Source organism: Bos taurus, chromosome 1, assembly GCF_002263795.3.
Source record: "Bos taurus isolate L1 Dominette 01449 registration number 42190680 breed Hereford chromosome 1, ARS-UCD2.0, whole genome shotgun sequence".
Classification (NCBI taxonomy): Eukaryota; Metazoa; Chordata; class Mammalia; order Artiodactyla; family Bovidae; genus Bos; species Bos taurus.
The window spans coordinates 115,618,295-115,639,868 of NC_037328.1; the positions used below are offsets into that span (position 1 = coordinate 115,618,295).

The 21,574-nt window shown below is 36.1% G+C and overlaps 1 long non-coding RNA gene across 2 annotated transcripts in view; it reads right to left on the reverse strand.

Moving 5' to 3' along the window:
• Nucleotides 1-982: 982 nt before the first annotated feature.
• The window catches only part of LOC132345819 (uncharacterized), a 64,112-nt gene continuing 43,520 nt past the window's right edge, over nucleotides 983-21,574 (reverse strand). The window contains exons 3-5 of one of the 2 annotated variants that reach the window (XR_009495400.1): nucleotides 6,816-6,894; nucleotides 5,706-5,900; nucleotides 983-4,609 (exon numbers count right to left, since the gene is read on the reverse strand). This is a non-coding gene — a long non-coding RNA (uncharacterized lncRNA). Of the gene's footprint in view, nucleotides 4,610-5,480; nucleotides 5,901-6,815; nucleotides 6,895-21,574 lie in introns of those variants that run through there. The other variant, XR_009495398.1, reaches the window with a different exon arrangement.

Below are 21,574 nucleotides of genomic sequence, written 5' to 3' on the forward strand. Positions count from 1 at the left end.
GCACTCACAAAGTACCATTATGATTATAAAAGTAGACAAATGAAACTTCCTTCTAGGGGAAAAGCCAGCTTGTCAAATGAACTGAAATAGGAACCAAAAGAATCTTTCAGGAAGGACATTAGTTTTTACTTTTGTATGGAGTTCATATACCATCTCCCTTCAATTATAAAATAGCATGGTTTGTAAGATGCACAACTGATTTATTTATATTTTTTAAATTTTATTTTATTTTTATATTTTTATTTATTTATTTTTTTTTTTTCCCTTTCAAATTTGGATATCTTTTATTCTTTTTATGTCTGATTGCTGTATTTAGGACTTCCAGTACTATATTGAATAAAGTCGTTAGAGTGGGCATCTTTGTCTTATTCCTAATTTTAGAGGAAAAGCTTTCAGCTTTACACTGTTGAGTACGATGTTAGCTGTGGGTTTGTCATATATGGTTTTTATTACATTGCCATATGTTTCTCTCACACCTGCTTTGTTGAGGCTTTTTTTTTTTTTTAATTTTATTTTATTTTTAAACTTTACAATATTGTATTAGTTTTGCCAAATATCGAAATGAATCCGCCACAGGTATACCTGTGTTCCCCATCCTGTACCCTCCTCCCTCCTCCCTCCCCATACCATCCCTCTGGGTCGTCCCAGTGCACCAGCCCCAAGCATCCAGTATTGTGCATTGAACCTGGACTGGCGACTTGTTTCATACATGATATTATACATGTTTCAATGCCATTCTCCCAAATCTTCCCACCCTCTCCCTCTCCCACAGAGTCCATAAGACTGATCTATACATCAGTGTCTCTTTTGCTGTCTCGTACACAGGGTTATTGTTACCATCTTTCTAAATTCCATATATATGCGTTAGTATACTGTATTGGTGTTTTTCTTTCTGGCTTACTTCACTCTGTATAATAGGCTCCAGTTTCATCCACCTCATTAGAACTGATTCAAATGTATTCTTTTTAATGGCTGAGTAATACTCCATTGTGTATATGTACCACTGCTTTCTTATCCATTCATCTGCTGATGGGCATCTAGGTTGCTTCCATGTCCTGGGTATTATAAACAGTGCTGCGATGAACATTGGGGTACACGTGTCTCTTTCCCTTCTGGTTTCCTCAGTGTGTATGCCCAGCAGTGGGATTGCTGGATCATAAGGCAGTTCTATTTTCAGTTTTTTAAGGAATCTCCACACTGTTCTTCATAGTGGCTGTACTAGTTTGCATTCCTACCAACAGTGTAAGAGAGTTCCCTTTTCTCCACACCCTCTCCAGCATTTATTGCTTGTAGACTTTTGGATCGCAGCCATTCTGACTGGTGTGAAATGGTACCTCATAGTGGTTTTGATTTGCATTTCTCTGATAATGAGTGATGTTGAGCATCTTTTCATGTGTTTGTTAGCCATCTGTATGTCTTCTTTGGAGAACTGTCTGTTTAGTTCTTTGGCCCATTTTTTGATTGGGTTATTTATTTTTCTGGAGTTGAGCTGTAGGAGTTGCTTGTATATCTTTGAGATTAGTTGTTTGTCAGTTGCTTCATTTGCTATTATTTTCTCCCATTCTGAAGGCTGCCTTTTCACCTTGCTAATAGTTTCCTTTGTTGTGCAGAAGCTTTTAAGTTTAATTAGGTCCCATTTGTTTATTTTTACTTTTATTTCCAATATTCTGGGAGGTGGGTCATAGAGGATCCTGCTGTGATGTATGTCGGAGAGTGTTTTGCCTATGTTCTCCTCTAGGAGTTTTATAGTTTCTGGTCTTATGTTGAGCTCTTTAATCCATTTTGAGTTTATTTTTGCGTATGGTGTTAGAAAATGTTCAGCCACTTTATAGAAAGGAAACCAAAGCAAATTAAACTTTACCATATTAAATCTTCACATCAATTGTAGAATATATATTTTGGCTTTAGAAATTCAAAAAGAAAAAAACCCCCAAAACATCAGCATGCTGCTGCTGCTGCTGCTAAGTCGCTTCAGTCGTGTCCGACTCTGTGCGACCCCATAGACGGCAGCCCACCAGGCTCCCCCGTCCCTGGAATTCTCCAGGCAAGAACACTGGAGTGGGTTGCCATTTCCTTCTCCAGTGCATAAAAGTGAAAAGTGAAAGTGAAGTTGCTCAGTTGTGTCCGACTCCTAGCGACCCCATGGACTGCAGCCTACCAGGCTCCTCCATCCATGGGATTTTCCAGGCAAGAGTACTGGAGTGGGGTGCCATTGCCGCCTCCGCTAGTTGCAGTTAGTGGGGGGCTATTTTCTAGTTGCAGTGTGCGGGCTTCTCACTGTGGTGGTTTCTCTTGTTGCAAAGCACAAGCTCTGGGGTACATGGGTTGCAGTAGCTGTGGCACGTGTGCTCAGTAGTTGTGGCTCCAGGGCTCTAGAGCCCGTGCTCAGCAGTTGTGGTGCACAGGCTTATTGCTCTGAGGCATGTGGGATCTTCCCGGATCAGGAATCGAACCCATGTCTTCTGCATTGGTAAGCAGATTCTGTACCACTGATTCTGTACCCCCAATTGTGTATTAGATGTATGACTTACAAACATTTTCTCCCATTCTGTGGGCTGTCTTTTTTTTTTTTTAATTTAGACTTTATTTCTTTAGAGCAGTTTTAGGTTGACAGTAAAACTGAGGGGAAGGTACAGAGATTTTCCATTTATTTCCTGCCCTCACATCACACAGTCTCCCTCATCATCAGTATCCCCCACGAGAGTGGTACATTAGTGACAATGGATAAATCTACATTAATATTACATCATCATGTAAAGATCATAGCTTTTTCTGCCATTCACTGTTCTCCTTATACATTCTATGGATTTAGACAAGTCTATAACAACACATATCTGCCATTATGGTATCATACAAAGCGTTTTCACTGTCCTAAAACTTCCATGTGCTCTACGTATTCATCCCACCCTCCCCACAACCTTTGGCAACCACTGATCTTTTTATTGTCCCCATAGTTTTGCCTTTTCCAGAGTGTCATAGAGTTGGAATCATGTAGTATGTAGCCTTTTCAGATTGACTTCAAGTTTCCTGCATGTTTGTCATGACTTGATGGCCCACTTATTTGCAGTGCTGAATAATGTTGCACTGTCTGGATGGACCACTGTTTGTCTATTCATTCACCTACTGAAGGACTTATGGTTGCTTTGAAATTTTGGCAGGTATGAATAAGGCTACTATAATCATCTGTGTGCAGGTTCTGTGTGGACAGAAGTTTTCAGCTTCTTTGGATAATGCCTAGGAGTGGATTGTTGGATAATTTAGTAAGAGTATGTGTAATTCTGTAAGAAACAACTAAATAGTCTACCAAAGTGGCTGTACTATTTTTGCTTTCACAAGAGTAATGAATGAGCATTCCTATGCTCTACATTCTTGCTAGCATTTGTTATAGTGAGTGTTCTGGATTTTGACCATCCTAATAGATGTGTAGTGATATATCACTGTTTTAATTTGCATTTCCCTACTGGCATATAAGCTTCCCTGGTGGCACAGATGGTAAAGCATCTGCCTGCAATGCTGGAGACCCGAGTTTGATTCCTGGGTCGGGAAAATCCCCTGGAGAAGGAAATGGCAATCCACTCCAGCACTTTTGCCTGGAAATCCCATGGATGGAGGAGCCTGATAGGCTACAGTCCATGGGGTCGCAAAGAGTCGGACACGACTGAGCGACTTCACTTTCACTTTCATTGGCATATAATGTGGACCATCTTTCCACAAGCTTATATGGAATCTGCATTTCTTCTTTGGTCTGTTAAGGTTCATTTTTAAATCAAGTTGTTTGTTTCCTTATTATTGAATTTGATTATTGTTGAGTTTTAAGAGTTTTGTGAATTTTGGATAACAGTCCTTTATCAGGTGCATTTTTGCAAATAGTCTCTCTCAGTTTATCTTGTCTTCTTATTCACTTGACATCATCTTCTGAAGAGCAGAAATTTTTAGTTTCAATGAAGTTTGATTTGTCAAAATTTTTTTTCATGGATTGTGCCACTGGTGTTGTGCTTAAACATTGCCATAAAAAAGGTCATCTAGATTTTCTTCTACAGTATCTTCTAGCAGTTTTATATAGTTTTGCATTTTACATTTAGGTTTGTGATCCATTTTGAGTTAAGTTTTGTGAAGGGTGTAAGACCTTTGTCTAGATTCATTTTTTTTGCATGTGGATGTCCAGTTACTCCAGCACCGTTTGTTGAACTTTTTGTCTTTTCACTCTCTTGATAGTGCCCTTTGATGCTCTTTGATGAACTTATAATCAAGTTTAATTTCTGTTTTCTTTAAAAATTTTTTTTGTATATGTGCATGGTAAAGGTCCAATTTCATTCTTTTACATGTTGATGTTTTCCGGAAAACTTTCTTCAAAGACTGTTCTTTCCCTGTCGAATGGTCTCCTCATCCTTGTCAAAAATCAATTGACCACAGAGGTGACTTTATTTTTATATTCTCAATTCTACTTGTCTATTTGTCTATTCTATGCCAGAACCACAAATTTTGATTACTTTAGCTTTTTAATACATTCTGAAATCAGGAAGTGTGAGTCTTTCAGTTTTGTTCTTTTTCAAAGATGTTATTGCTATTCAGGGTTCCCTTGAATGTGAATTTTAGCATTTGCCCATTTCTGCAAAAAAAAAAAAAAAAAAAAGGATTGGGTTTTGATAGGGGTTGCCTCAACAACAGATAACTGGAGGTAGGATGTGAATGCTGACACCTTGCCCCGTTAGGAATATAAACTTCTAACTAGAAGCTGGGAAGAGAGGGAAACCCTGTGTTCTCAAGGGTATTTCTCTTTCACTGATCTGAGATAGGAAAAGGAAACCCATCTTGTTTCAAATGCTATAGATTCTCATTGTTCTTAGTGAGTTTTAGTAGATTTTCTTGAATGAGTGTTTCTTCATTTGCTGTATACCCTTAGGGTCATTTCCAAAGACTCTAAATAGTTGTTTCTCTAAAATTTTTATTTTACCAGGTTCTTTGGCAAATGTGTCAGCAATGCACTTAACACTGTCATGCTGTTAGTGGAGTTCTCAACGTAATTTAATACAACATTTATAACTTGTTAAATTAGATTTGTCCTTCACAGAAAACCAATTTGAATTATAAATTTATTCATAAAATACTTGTTATAAATTGGTGTGTGGCATCTTCCCCAACAAAGTCAAAGTTTTGGATATTTCTAGGAAATTTTATGTCTTTTTTGGATCAATTAGTAACTTAAGATATGGTTTGATTTTTGTAATTCAAAAATTTTAATTGAAGCATTGTGTGTAAACTGTACACATTTGCAAGGAAAGGTAGTAATCTGAATAATTTCACAAAGCATATTTTCCTTTTTATTTTATTTATAATGCATCAATAAATATTTCTTATTAAAGGTTTAAATAATGCAGTTCTGTATCCCCATAGAAGTTTAATGCATTTATATACATACATGCTTATGTATAATTTAAAACCAAATGTGTCTGTTTTCTGCAACTTCATTTTTTTTTCACTTCATAACAGCTCTTGGAAAGTTTTACTTGTTAGTTGTATCTATCTTCTTCATATTTTTCTTCAGTGATTGCAAAATATTTCATAATGTAGATCACCTTATTTTTTCAAAACACTCCCCTATTGGTAAACATTTAGGTTTCCTTTTTTCTTGAATTTTAATTATAATTATTTGGAATTGGAATTCATTGAACATTACTCATCAAAGTGGATTTGGGTTCAGTTACCTGTAGCAGAAATTCTAAATAATAAGCTCTAACTTTCCTCTTCCACCATACAATTATCAAGATGCTCAGAGTTGGGGTTAGTTGATGATGTTACTGAATTCTTAGCAGATCAGGGTCAGGGATTCTGAGATTCTCCTGGTTTTCCCTTCCAGATCACAAAATGGCTATTCCAGCTGCAGCTTCTCATCCACATTCCTGGTCAAATGAAGGAAAAAAATACAACACACAAATAAAGCTTATGCCCCTGTTAAAGTGCTTTCTTGCAAACTGTACTGTTATGCACTGAATTGTGTCACCCCCTCCCAATTTGTATTTTGTATTCCTAATTCCTAGTATTTCAGAACGTGACAGTATTTAGAGATAGGGTCTTTGAAGAGGTAATTAGGTCAAAATGAGGTTATTTTAATGGGCTCTAAGCTAATGTGACTGGTATCTTTATACAAAGAGAAGATTAGGACACAGACACACACAGAAAAAGACCGTGTGAAGATCCAAGGAGAAAGTGACCATCTATAAGCCAAAGAAAGAGGCCTCAGAAGAAACCAACTCTACCAACAATTTGATCTTGGACTTTTATCTTCTAGAAATTGTGAGAAAATAAATTTGCATTGTTGTAAGCCTCCCAGTTTGTGGTTTATTACGACACCTTAGGAAATGAATACATGTACTCAGTGATTTTTTTTTTTTTTGCTTACATCATACTGATTAGAAGTATGTCACTTGAATATCCTTAGATGTAAGGAAGGCTGGGAAATTTATATATATATATATATATATATATATATATATATATACACACATATATGTATATATATATATACATTTTATAGTTGAATATATTGCTGTCCCTATAAAACCAGGATTCTGATACTATTAATAAATGAAGATATAATAGGTAGTGGATAGTCTCTGTTACTGAGTTCTAAACCCTTTACTTAAATAATCTTATTTAATCTTTATAACAACTCTGAAATATTGAATAAATCAAGGAATCAAATAAAAGGCCATATATTAGTGCACAAAGCACCCTGATTGGATCACAGGCTGTCTGACTGTAGAACCTAGGAATCTAAAATATTTCAACATTTTGTCTGCTATTATGCATAATACCTGAAGAAGGCAATGGCAATCCACTCCAGTCTTCTTGCCTGGAGAATCCCATGGACAGAGGAGCCTGGCAGGCTACAGTCTGTGGGGTCGCAAAGAGTCAGACATAACTGAGCAACTAACACACACACACATACATGCATAATACCATAATTTAATTCTTAACACATATACTTTTATGCATATGAGAAAGATTTTTAGAATAGATTCCTGTGATCATAACCACTGGAGTCTATGCTGATATTAATGTTTAAAATAAGAATATTCTAGTTAAATTGCCTTCTAAAAAGGCATTCCCAAGTAATACTCCCACAAACAGTTTATGTATCCATTTTCTCTCCAATGCTGGATATTAACAATACTATAAATTATATTTTGCTAATCTAATGGATTAAAAATATAAAATAATTTTTAAAATATTTATCTCCCTTATCATCCAGAAATTAAAGAATTTTTTTATACATTCATTTACCATATGTATTTTTTTCATTCATTTTTCTATGTTGTTGACTTTTCATATTGATTGTAAGAGCTCTTTATAGTCTGAGTATTAATTCTTCCTTATATTTGCTTTACTTTTGCTGTCCAATTTATAATTTCTCTTAAATTTGTTTAAGGAATCATTTCTTAAAGCAAATATTTAATTTTTTATGATAAATACTTGCATTTATGTTATCTTAGAAAAATTTTCCCTAAGTTATAGATATGTATACCTATTAGTTCATTTTGCTTTTATGGTTGCCGGTATGTGGTTCTTATGTAAGTTTAACATTTAGTTCTTTTATTCCCCCTATAAAAGATTTTGTCTTTTAAAATCTGCAATTTTTCTTATATGTATTGTGTGAGGTAGAAATTTACATTTTTACAAACTTTTAACTGTTTTTTCCGAACATTGTTTTTGAAGTTGTCAAGTCCATGCCTTTTTAAAAAATATATAAGAATAATTTTTTTGTTTATATACCAAAACATTACAATTATACTTCATTTATTATAAACCTTAAATTGGAAAACATGTTTTGATGGTTAATTGTTAAAATATTTGTACTCTTTCTTTAGTTTATGGAAAAATTCTGTTTCACCAGTAGTTTTAACATTAGGGTTGCTCCCTTATGGGAGGCAAATATTGCCTTTGGGGGATTCTCAAGTGGTTGGTGAACATGCCTCTCTATTTGGCTTTTCCACTAAAACTTTTATGCCAGAGCTATTTTTAGTTCCCATCTGTTAGTGGATTAAAATGTTTGATGGAAACTACTTTATCTCAAAGATTTATTCAATCCTTCAGCCACTTGAAAAATGAAGGTTAATCACAAAACACAGTTTTATTCCTTGACTTGAGAGCATCCCATTGAAGGGTTAATATTTCCTTCTATAGCAAAAAGAAGGTTCGTAATTCCCAGGGAATTAACTAAACAGGAGGAATTATCTGACCCAGGGCAATTCCTCAAGGGTCCTATAAAAGTTCCAAGCATTCTGAAGATTGGTACTCAATCTAGTCTGTTTTTTTTGAGCCAGTTGCACTGTGGAAGAAAACATTTTCTCTGATATTTTGTTTTATCAGTATACAATTTAATACTGCATGTATAGAAACATCTCTCAAATTTACTTAGAAATTTAAACAGGAGAATGATATTTTGGGAGAGAGGGGCGAAGGGGGATTCTTTTATAGCAATTAGTAAAATGAAATTAATAGTCTAAATGTTCTTCAAATTTAACACTTATTATAACCCAGAAAATTTGACTATAAATATTCTTGCTGTCTTGATAAACTGTAACCTGTCTCAGCTATATTAGAAGGACTGCAACAGGTCCATCTACACTGAAAAAAGCATAATTGATTTATTTTATAAACTAAATATATAAGATGAGATTTACTTGTGTATATTTCCCTGTAAACTTGGGAATATTGATTTACTTTGTGAACACTATTGGTTACAGACCAGTCCATCTCACTGACTTCTCACTAGTCTATTTCTAAATTAACTGCATTGTTTTAGATTCGATGTATCTAACTGAAATATCATGTGCTACAAATAAATAAATAAATATAAGAATTAATAGTTTTACTGAAGTGAAGAGATAATTTACATTCTTAAAAAGTGATTTATGAACTCTTAGTGTGGACATTAGAAAATAAGTTATTTTGGTGGCTGTGTGTGAACAAATTCTTTCAAGGGACAGATATCTACTTAAAATTTTAACAAGCACTTCTCACACTGTTGTTTTGTTTTCCTGATTGTCGTTATCCAGCAGTACATGATTTGCAAGCTCTCTTCTTATTGCTTGGGTTGCAAAAACTGTCATGAATTAAATATGTTGTCTATGGAGTATAGCTAATCTAGAAACCAACATCATGTTATGCAGTTTAACCTTGACTTTCTTTGACAATTGTTATAAAAACTGCTTTTGGTTTCAATCCAGTCCTGTTTGATAATCACACTTTGCATTGCTTCTCAGAGAAAATCCTTTCCTATGATCTGAGTGGGGAAGTTCTAGGTTCATTGTATACATCAGGTCTTAGGTAAGTGAAAATAATAGCTGATGCAAACTCCTTGTTTAAAAACAATAGCTGTTACTATATCTTTGAACAAAGGTCAACGAAATAACAACAACAACTCAAAAACTTTCTTCAGAAAACGCATCTCAGAAAAAAACACCCTTGCAAGCATATCCTTAGAGACTGGTATAGAGGAAAGATCCTAGATTTCAGGCTACATAGATGTTGGATTTATCCCAGGCTCCTACCTGCCTCAGGGAATTTTAGCAGCAATTAATTTTACTCTTCAATATCTCAGATCTTTCTAGAGTTGGGTTGCAAATGCCCAAGTCATAGATTGTTGTGTGTAACAGGAGAATTACAATATAGAAAGCACCTGGCACAGTGCTAGCAACAGTGGGCCCTTCTAGATAAACATTCCCTGATCAAATTATTCCCCCTAGGTTTCAACTCGCCACTGAGTTTTGTAGGGTTTTTCACTACTGTATGTTTCCACACCCTGCTGAAATTGGACTCAGGACAGAAACACTAAGGCAGGTAGCCTGTGGAGGGAAGAAGTAGAGGGGTAGGGAGGGTTAAGTTATCGGGGCAGAAATATGGTGTTATGAAGCTTTTAGAAAATGAATTTTTGCATATTGTCAGCAGTCATGGACTATGCTAAGAATACTGGTGTGATGGTTAATTTTATGTGTCAACTTGACTGGGCTAGGATTTCCTGGGTGTGCTTGTGAACAGATTTCAGGATGAAATAAGCATTTGAATCAAAAGACTAAATAAAAAAGATGGCCTTCACCAATGTAAATGGGCATCTTACAATCCATTCAAGGCTTGGGTAGAACAAAGTGAAAGAAGGGTGAATTCTCTCTCTCTGAACTGAAACAACCACCCTCTGCTGCTCTCAAACATTGGTGCTCCTTGTTCTTGGGTCTTCTGACTCAGAAGGTCTTGTACCTCAGCTACCCATTTTCAGGCCTTTCAAAAAGAACTGAATTACATCATCACCAGCTCTCCTGGTTCTCCAGCTTGCAAATGGCAGATCTTGGGATTTCTAAGCCTCTATAATTACGTGAACCTTTTTTTACAGTAAATCTTCTTATATACGTATCTATGAATCTCTTACTGATTCTGTCTCTGCAGAATCCTAACACAGTTGAAATTTTGCTTTTTCTCATATTCAGGTAATTTGAAAAACAGAGAATTTAGAGTCATGATATATGCATTTATGCCCTGCCTGTTACTACTATGCTCTTATGAAAATTTATAATAAGGAAACCTCATTAATTAGAGTTGGGAGGCCAGAAGGGGGAGCTCTCATGCAGTACCAATTGAAGTCAATTATAGGAAGAATTGTTAATTACAGACCCAAAAGAAGAATCATCAGAAAAGAAACATTGATTTTAGGTCTCAAGAGGGACAGATGCACATTGCATCTCCTATAAGAAATCAATTACCCCAGCAACTTGGCCAATGAGAAACTGTCATTATGCTGCATTCTCACTTTTCTCCAGTGAGCTTCTGTTTGAAACAATCCCTCTCAACTTCCTCCTTTTTTTCTATAAAATAATGTTCCTCATCTTTGTTTCTTGGACTTGCCTGTGGTTTTTGCCATAACTTGCTTGTAATGAATTGTGATTCTCTGCTATTCCTAAACAAAATATTTTTGCTGATATTAATAAAATAATTGACTGTTTTGTTTTTAAGGTCAGCATTCTTAAGCAAATAGCTTCACGGATTTAGGCTTCAGTTTTCTTATCTGTAAATTGACAACAGAAATATTTCATGCTATGTTTAATTCAAATGGTTATTGAGAGAATCAAATGTAATTAGTGTATGAGATAAGTCTTAGTGAGTATAAATCCTTATATACATTTCTTGTTCTGGATGAATTAACCATATATCATATACCAGAGGAGATATAAGAATAAAGACAAATTGATTGTATTTTAAAGTACCACATAATCTTGAAAGAAAAAATTCTCAAGGAAATAAATAGATATTTTCAATATATAAAGCCAGTTTATGTTGATCATATAGAAATTCTCATAGTTTATCACACACTCACACAAACAGACACACAGACACACAGTATTTATAATGAGAAACCCAAGATTCTCAGTAGAAAAATCTAGACTTTTTGCTAGAAAAACTAGTGACCTGGAGATTTTATTACCATGGTTTATAATTGTTATTAATATAAATGTAATATATTGAAATTGTTAAGTAATAAAATTTTAAGCTGTTTCAGAAAGCTAAATAAAATAGAAAGTCCTTCCTTTTTTTTTTTGGTCATTCAGTCAGCCTCCTAATATGGGCATAAACTTTAGAGGATTGGACTTTGGACTTCAAAAATAAAGCAAACTGTTTCCCATGACTTTATAACATTATTACCCATTGGAAATAGGTTGCACAAAAACTCCATGCAGCACGACATAGCAAACATGCTCCAGTTGATGCAACAGTGTAGGGAAGCACAGTGTACATGTACATTTAACTGTCCAGAAAAGCTCCTTAACTTTAAAATTGTGCATTGGAACCAGACCACATAGAAACTTCTAATGGACTCCAAATGAAGAATAATGACAGAAATTAATTAGAGCTGGAGAAAGAATAAATACTACTTCTCCAAAAAGCATGTACTAAGAATCCAAGGGGACAGACAGGTTACTCATTCAGGGTATGTTTAATGAGGTTTCAAGAAAGCACTCTATTTAAAGATTGGTAGCATGTTTTGGTTACATTTGCAGGACACTCTGCTGTGTTCTTTTTACTCTGACTGGAATTCTAATTTTTGCTATGTCCAAGAGACTCGCAAGTGTTTTTTAAATCCTCTTATAAAACTATTTCTCTATTTGGCACTTAATGTAGATCCAATCAACCCAAAGTACATTGCATTTCAGGGAAAGAAAAATTAAAATATAATTCTGCTGTTGCTGCTGCTAAGTCGCTTCAGTCGTGTCCCACTCTCTGCGACCCCATAGACGGCACCCCACCAGACTCCCCCGTCCCTGGGATTCTCCAGGCAAGAACATTGGAGTGGGTTACCATTTCCTTCTCCAATGCATGAAAGTGAAAAGGGAAAGTGAAGTCGCTGAGTCGTGTCTTAGCGACCCCATGGGCTGCAGCCTACCGTGCATCTCTGTCCATGGGGTTTTCCAGGCAAGAGTACTGGAGTGGGGTGCCACTGCTTTCTCTGAAATATAATTCTAGTCCCTATTATTTTAAATCTGCTATATTTACCAAATACTTTTGACTCACTGACATTTTTTACGGCATCAATATTTATCAATATGAAATTTCTTATGTACATTACTGTTAAAATTTTATATTATGCTGCAGTATGTTTGCATATTATTTTAATAATATGAGAAAAGATTAGGACAGATGATTTACTGTGACCAGGTTTTCTCATTTCATATAAAGGAGAACTTTATGTAGGTAAATTTTTTTCCAGTCATTTCTTCCTCAAAATAAATACAATTTTTCTCAAGTATGAGGCTAAATATCATTTGAAAATAGTTTAACCTTGTTGAAAGAATTTACTATTTTCACAACCTCACCACACAGTATTTCATATTGTAGCACCATTATTTGCCAGTAACTATGCACTTGGAGAATCCCAGGGACGGTGGAGCCTGGTGGGCTGCCGGCTATGGGGTTGCACAGAGTCGGACACGACTGGAGTGACTTAGCAGCAGCAGCAGCAACATGCACTATTTAAAGAAGAGAAAAAAACAGACATGGGACTAGCATCTCAAAAATATTTTAATTGAATGTTAGCATATTGATTTCTCAGAAGAAGAATGAAGTATGTGAGTCAACAAGAGACTCTTAAAAAACTGCTATTACTTCTTTTTCCACATTCCCAGAAATTATCTGTAATCTACATTCCAGAATTTATGTATGTCATACTAAAATTGTATACATATCAATTTCTCTTTAGAGAATGCTAGGTCCTCTAAGATAGAGACCATTTTACTATTTTTTCAATTAATTATCAGTGTACTCAACGTGGATAAATGAATAACTCTACATATGTATGAGTATAAATGCAATTTTGGTAAATTTTAAAAAACATTTATGATTCACAGTAAAAATACATTTTACATTGGGGTGCAAAATACAATGTCTATCTCCGTATCTATCAATCTATGACTTCTCCATCATCTCTCTCACTCTTAACTTTTCTTCTTTGTAGTTCTTTTGGCTGGCAATTAAAATGACATAAGGCAGATTAACAGGAGAAAATCAAATTTATTGCATGTGCACATGGAATCTACATTAGTATGAATTCCACAGACGATAAAGGCAAAATGAGGTGTCTTTGCTATTCTGGACCAAGAAGGAGGACAGGGTTCTGAGACTTCAAAGGGAAGTAAGGTAATTCACAGGAAGATTAAAAAGTTAATGTTTGGTAAATAAACGTTTTCAGGGCTATTTAAAGACAATGGGGCACAGAGAGGACTTTGATCAGATGGGCTTTGCTAGGTTCCTCCCTGAAACCACACCTAATTCATACTTAGTTATCTCCAGTGATAGCTCCTTCTGGGGCAGGCCTCCTATCTTAAATTCTTTTAGGCAATAAGGAGGAAGTTCAAAGTTTCTTCCAGAGTCTTTTGGGCTTTGATTGTTTCAGCTCAAAATAATCCACAAGTTAGAGCAGCATGTCTTGGGGCAATCTCTGAATTTCATCACTATCATTTATCTATCTATCTACCTTCTTACTTACCTACCTACCTATCTATCTATCCATTGGAAATATCAATGCAGCATCAGCAAGTAATATTTTTCCCGTGGTGAAAAGGAATATACACAGGAAACACAACTAACCTATTCAAATGCCCGTAGAAAGAAGTGATAGAGATCAGACTAACTGGGAAACAGCTGAAAAAGAAAGGTGCCTGCTTGCTTAGGAGACTGAGCAAAGGTTGGAATTAACCCTTTATTTTATGACCTTGACTAAGTGGTGGAATATTGGCAGCAAAGACAGGGCAATGGAGAAATCGAAAATAATGGTCTGTGTTAGGGGGCTATTAAAGGTGTTTTTGCTGCTGCTTCACTATTGAATATTTCAATATCCAAGTTTATCTTGCTATGCTGGAGTGTATAATGGTGATTTTTACCTAAAGTTTTTCAATCTCTTTGACAATCTGTAGTTTGTATCCTTACCTTTGCTATGACATGACATCAGGATGTAATTGTTAGGCAATGAATGATTTCTAGTTGTATAATTGCACGCCTGCGCTCAGTTGCTCAGTTGTGCCCAAATCTTTGTGACCCCGTGGACTGTGGTCTGCCAGGCTCCTCTGTCTGCGGGATTCTCCAGGCAAGAATACTGGAGAGGGTTGCCATTTCCTTCTGCAATTGCACAATCGGAATTACGTTAAACTTCAGTGTCTGGATAGTCTATTAGCAAAGAGGCAACCATCTTAGTAACTACCTGAACTGGATTACTCTTGACATTTTCTCCAAATCTTATGGTTTAACACTGTTGAGATTCAATATACAATCCTAGGTTCAAAAATTTAAGTATCAGGAAAAAAAACTAAAATAAAAACAAACAATAAAGTTGCCCTGAAACAAACTGCATCATGGAAATATATTGAATGCCATACAAAGCTTGACCGAAGTTGTTTCTTTTTTTCACAGTGAAAACATTCTGATCTTGAGCATGATTTTCAAAATTAAAAGGTTTCTATCTATTAGATTTAAAAATTTCTTGCCAGTGTTGTTCTCATCTCCCACTACTTTCACCTTCTTCCTATTCCAAGTCACTAAACTAAGATACAAGAGTGGACTGTGGTAGACACTTTTGGTGAAAACTAAACCCAACAGATACAGAAGTATAATACAGAGCATTGTTTTAATTTTTTAAACACCCAAGTAAATTCTCTTTGGGCTTCAGAATATTAATTAATATTATTTTCATGACTACTCTTATTATTTGGAATCCATTCATCTGAACAAATGAGAAGTCTTATAAATAATATCTTTGTATGATGATTCACCTTACCACTATTGTTAGGTAGTTAGAATAGGAAAAAGGAGTCCAGAGTTGCAGTGGCTAAAAGATAAGGGAGGGAAAAGCCCGCAAAAATAGAACAAAGAAAGGTCAGAGGACCAGAGTGAAGACCTCAGGTAAAACAAACAGCACTCCTGGATAGCCCAATTTACATAGGGCAGGCCCAGGGGGAGGTGAGAAAACATAAAAGGAGGAGCCAAAATTGGTCTGGGGGGACCTCTCTTCTCTTCGGTCTTTTGGGTCGGCATTCCCTCCTGCCTCGAGGGTGTATTTTCCTTTACTTTCTAAATAAAACTGAACTGTATCATGGAGCTGTAATGCTGGCCCATCCAAGAGCTGTAACACTGGTCCATCCAAGGGCTGTAATGCTGCTCCATCTGTCGCTTCAAATTTTTGTTGCAACAAGACAGAACAGAACTCACCCGACACTGTGATTTTATGTGAAATGAGAATATCTATTTCATTAATTTGTTTTGTTCTCAGACAGAGAAGACATCCATGATAAAAGTCAATGCAACAGAGTAAAATATTAAGATTTACAGGGTCGTTTTTAGAGTGTGTCTATATGGTAGGGTAGCATCATATACTCGACAAGAAATGCATATCTTACAACTTCAGAATGTGTTCAGATGTCTACAGCATATGTTTCAAATGTTTTAATAGCCTCTTTGCTGTTGGTCCAAAAATATAGCACTTTGTTTATGAGATAAAGTGTGATACACAACAAATTCCTACAAAATTTGTTTGAGTTGAAAAAAGGAGGTAAAAAACTAAGCTAGCTAAATAGATACTTGTGTGTGAGAGAGGCCTCTACTGTTAGTGATCTGCAGGTCTGGTGGAAAGAATTATTCCAGACACCAGTGCTGCAATGGGTTCTGTTCCATTGCAGGAATTAATGTTTCAAGACATCTTTATGGAATGTCAGGTGATGCTCTGTTAAAAGCCAATTTCCCCCCTCTAGATTCTAATGGTTCCTAGCATGATTAAAATGTTCTGAATGTAAGTGCTATAATGAGAGTAATTAGGGAAAAAACAGACATCAATCATGGATGATTAAAAAATTAAAAGAAAAAATTAGTTTCTTCAGGTAAAACAAAATTGGGATTTGGTAAGCATTATTATTCCAGTACTTCTGTTCAGAAATAATGCATTAGGGACTAGTAAGAACATCTAAAATATTATTCTTCACAGGTAATGATGTCTTCAGTGGTCAGGGCTCAGTGGCGTCTGACTTTTTATGACCCTATGGACTGCAGCCTGCCAGACTCCTCTGTCCATGGAATTCTCCAGATAAGAATACTGGAGTGGGTTGCCATGCCCTCCTCCAGGGGATCTTCAAGACCAAGAGATCTAACTCACATCTCCTGCATTGGCAATCGAATTTTTTTTTTTTTTTTTTACCACTGAGCCACCAGTGATGTCTTAGAAGAAACTAATTATTCAGAATCTAGTCACTTTCTTTGTTAGTTCTTTTATAGTAAGTTTAAACAATAAAAGAAAGAAGATAGTGTTAACTATGCCAGATTCCAAGATTGGTCTATAATGGAAGTGGTTTAACTTTAGATAAGATTCCAAAAAAGTGAATCTGAATCATAACAAGCAAAATAATTCCAAAGCTTTTGAAATGTGACACCACTGTTGATTGCTGAGAATGTGATTATTATAAAGAGTCAACAGTGAGTCTGCACTAAAATATGATTTAAATGATCTTTCCTTCTTGCAATGCAAAAAGGAGCATAATAGAAATTCAAACTCTGGGAGATGGTGAAGGACAGGGAAGCCTGGTGCGCTGCAGACAATGGGATTGCAAAGAGTCAGATACGACTGAGCAAATGAACAACAACAGGAAGTTTAACTTTGCTAAGACTAAGAAAATATTCAAGTGAAGCAATAACAACAGTAAGAAAACACATAGCAACAGGACAAATCACAAAAGGACTTTTTTGAGTCCTAAGAACTTTGGGAAATGAAAGCATATGAAAGTAATGAAATTAGGCAGAGTTTGGAAATCAAGTACTGGTGCAGACGTGCAGTCCATATAAACCAGATTTCAAGAGTATCCCAGCACCAGCTCCGCATGAAATTGGGAAGTAGGTAGATATTGGCTTAGGCACTGACCAATAGTTTGTCAAGCCTACATGTGGTGGGTGGGTACTGGGGTAGGGTTGAATTGGGTAAAAGGAGAAGCTTACAGCAATTTCTCAAATTCCTTTAAAATGTTCTGCCTTCTGCACTTTCCTTAGCCACCACCATTCATCTAAATAGTCATTCTATGCACCTCAACCCAGAAGGCTGCCATCAGGTCATTTTTTGCTTCCAAAGACGTTTCACTGTTCTTCTAAATACCCCTCCATGTTTCTCAGTATGAAATCTGTCTGACAGACCCATGTAGGCAATGGGAAAGCATTATAAAGCCTTTTTTTTTTTTTTGGCTTAGTTGGAAGATCCCTTTCTTTCAGTATCTCTCTGAATATTAGATTTCTCATCAGCAAAGTAGAACTAATATACCACTGTCATAGGACTGCGGTAAGGTTTCATTGGAAATAGTCTCTGGCATCCTGGAGCTTGGCACAAAGTTTGGGCAGAAGTGCCCTTCATCTTCCATATAGTGCTATTGAGGAGGGAATTCTGTTGTCTGCAAAGATGGCATGTGGGCTGGGTTAAATAGCTTCAGTCATATCCAACTCTTTGTGATCCTATGGACTATATCCTGCCAGGCTCCTCTGTCCATGGGATTTCCCAGGTGAGAGTACTGGAGTGGATTGTCGTTTCTTCCTCAAAGTTCAGGTAATTAATTTCAAACTTTGGTGGGCATATCACACATGCAGATGAATATACTTCCTTCCACCCTTCTTTCCTTCTTACCTTCCTCTCTTTCTTTACTTCCTTCCTTTAAAAAACCTCAGTCCATAAAACACCACATTCTTATCAATCACATGTATGCATGCCTGCTGTTTCAGTCGTGTCCGACTCTTTGCAACCCTATGACTGCTTTGATTGAAGAGAGGGATAAAGGAGAATCTGGAGCCCTTTCTGTTCTACAATATCCAAGGCAGTGCCATAGAACATATGCAATTTGAAAAAAAAATCATTTTTGTGGTCTGATCTGGAAATAATCATTCTTTTTTGAAATTTGCCTGTCCACTTTTCACACAAACAAGATAGAAAACAAGACACAAAGCCAGGATTTCAACAGTAGATTCTAGTTATAGGCAGGCATTCTCTAGCTTTTGTAAAGTTGAGTAAACAAAAGCTGGCTCTTTCGAAAAACACATGTATTCTGGTTTCTAAAACTTTCCTAGGAAAATAGTGCCTTAAAAAAAAAAAGCTTTATAGAACTACAAAACCTGTAGATCCTTTATATGTTTGATATTTATACCCATTTAGAGTCAAATGTATATTACATTAAGGTAAGATATGGACTAATTTTGAAAAATATTGTTAATCAGATAATGAAGTGCTATACAGAGGTTGAGATATTAAAAGCACAGATTTCTTCAATCCCCATCCCCCATAACCATTGGTTTTTATGAAAGGATACACTATTCTATTATAATTCAAAAACACTTCATGATTTTAGGGAAAAAGTTTAAATATTCCCACATTTACAGCTTTCTAATACACATAATAGAGAAATTTAGAGCATATGCTACTTTGGAAATTTCAAATGTTGCAGTCACTAAAAATGCTGTTCACGATGGTAATAAAATCATGGAATCAAATCATTTTATAATTTAACAGGTAGCATTTTTGACATTGTTATCTATGCCAGTTTATTATTGATAAGTTTTAACTAATCAAATAAGTGCACTGTGATTTAACATTATTTATATTTATTAATCGGAGAAGGCAATGGCACCCCACTCCAGTATTCTTGCCTGGAAAATCCCATGGACGGAGGAGCCTGGTAGGCTGCAGTCCATGGGGTCGCTAAGAGTCTGACACGACTGAGCGACTTCACTTTCACTTTTCACTTTCATGTATTGGAGAAGGAAATGGCAACCCACTCCAGTGTTCTTGCCTGGAGAATCCCAGGGATGGGGGAGCCTGGTGGGCTGCTGTCTATGGGGTCGCACAGAGTCGGACACGACTGAAGTGACTTAGCATAGCATGGCATAGCATAGCATATTTATTAATATTTTTTCAAGATAATTATTTTTCAGTCAATTTGTGCTTTGCACTTCTAACTAGCTTGATCTAGCTCCAGACAAAGTGAGGAAAAGAGGTCAACAGTGGAGGAGGAAAAGATCCAACAGCTGTGGATCGGGCAACTCACCTAGAGAGACTATGCTTAGGTTCCCGTATCCATAAAAATTGGTGTAATAACCATCACTCCTACTTTTATTTAGCAGACATCATAAAGATAAATAAGATAATTAAAGGTGCCCGAATATATGGGAATAAATATGTAAACCTGAGGCAGGATTGTTCTCATTATGATGATGAACAATGATCATATTCAAAAGCTGAATAATTAATTCAAACTATACAAGATCATTTTTTTGTAACTGCATGCAAAGAGAAATTTGGAAAGCAGGGAGGAATCACAAACTGGGCCTTTGGCAAAGTCTGAGAACCTAAATTCTGCCTGAGGCACTGCTGGGTGTGGTCACTTGCAACACTCCTGTCTGGCAGCTCCCATGTGAGTGCATCACAGATTTTTCTTTCCCACCAGCCTGTGCCTAATAGTTTCCCCTCCTACTGCAAACCAGGCATGTTTCCCTCTACTTCTGGCAGGAGCAAGAGTCAGAGGCCTGATGGGACAAGCAACCTCTCTTCTCTGATCTCAGAAAATGCCCAGAGTTTCAGGAAGTGGGTATAGAAATCAAACTCTTCTGTTCCACCTTTATTTATAGGGCTAACACTTGGAGCCTCTGGCTTAATTATCGGTCATATGCCAAAAAGGAAAGACACTGGGTCACCCCTAAAATACAAGGACTTGTTTCTTCATCAGAGTGTGCAGTCGGCTTGCTACTACTTATACCATAAAAGTTAGAGTCACTTCCCCTTTAATATAAAACTGTCAAGAAAGTATTAGAGCATCTCTGTTTCATTTTCCCCGGTGTCTCTGGCCCACTGTCTCTTAGGCACTGAAGTCTTCCCTGGTGGCCCCTTCCTGGCCAGGTTTCTTACTCAGTTACTTTCTCCTTCTATACCTCTAGACCTATCCTTGGGAATACTTATCTCAGTTATAACTTTTGTTTACCTGAAAGATTATTGGATTAGTATCTGCCTCGCTCAATGGACTTTAAATTATAACATATCAGGAACAGTCTTTGGTTTTACCAGGGCTGTCATATTTAACATGCAAGCATAAATAAATATAATGAAATTTAAAGAGATTACAGGATCCTTGTTTATTTGAATTTCAGATAAACAATAATTTTTGGTGTATGTCGTTTATATGGACTCCCCTGGTGGCTCAGTGGTAAAGAATCTGCCTGCAATACAGGAGACCTGGGTTCCATCCCTGGGTAGGGAAAATCCCCTGGAGAAGGAAATGGCAACCCACTCCAATATTCTTGCTGGGAGAATTCCATGGAGAGAGGAGCCTTGTGAGCTATAGTCCACAGAGTCACGAAGAGTCAGACATGACTAAAGCAACCTAACACCCACACATGTACATGTTATTTATCTAATATTCAAATTTAACTGGGAATCCTACATTTTATCTGGCATTGCTTTCTAGTCACAGTGTGATGTTCAATAACTATCATAGTGTTAGGGACATCATCAGAGTTCAATTAAAATTTCTTGGGTGAATGGAAGGAAAGAAAGTACCATAAAAATTGTAGATATTACCAACATACAATAATGAATATTTGGGTACTTATAATCCATCCTTTCCCCCAAATTTCTTCAAGTTTTAAAAACAAGGACTAATTCATCAAGTTCATATATAAAAGACTTTGACAGACTTATTGACAAAAATATTATACTAGAATTCTGTCATTTATATAGTTTCAACTCTCCTAATTCCTATATATAAGAAGTAATAAAAATCATATACACACTATAGAAATAGAAAAAGAATTTAAGGAAAAAGTTTCTTGTAATTTCTTACAATTTTGGTTAATATATAACTGATGAAACTTGTATAATAGGTAGTTGCAGTGAAATAATTCTCTAGAGATCAACTGCAGCAGAAATAGCAAAAGAAATTGCTAGGTAGCCTTCATAAGGCTTTAGGTAAACTCAGGTATTGTTCTTCCTCATCTTGCTATAATTGTTTGACATAATTGCTTCCTA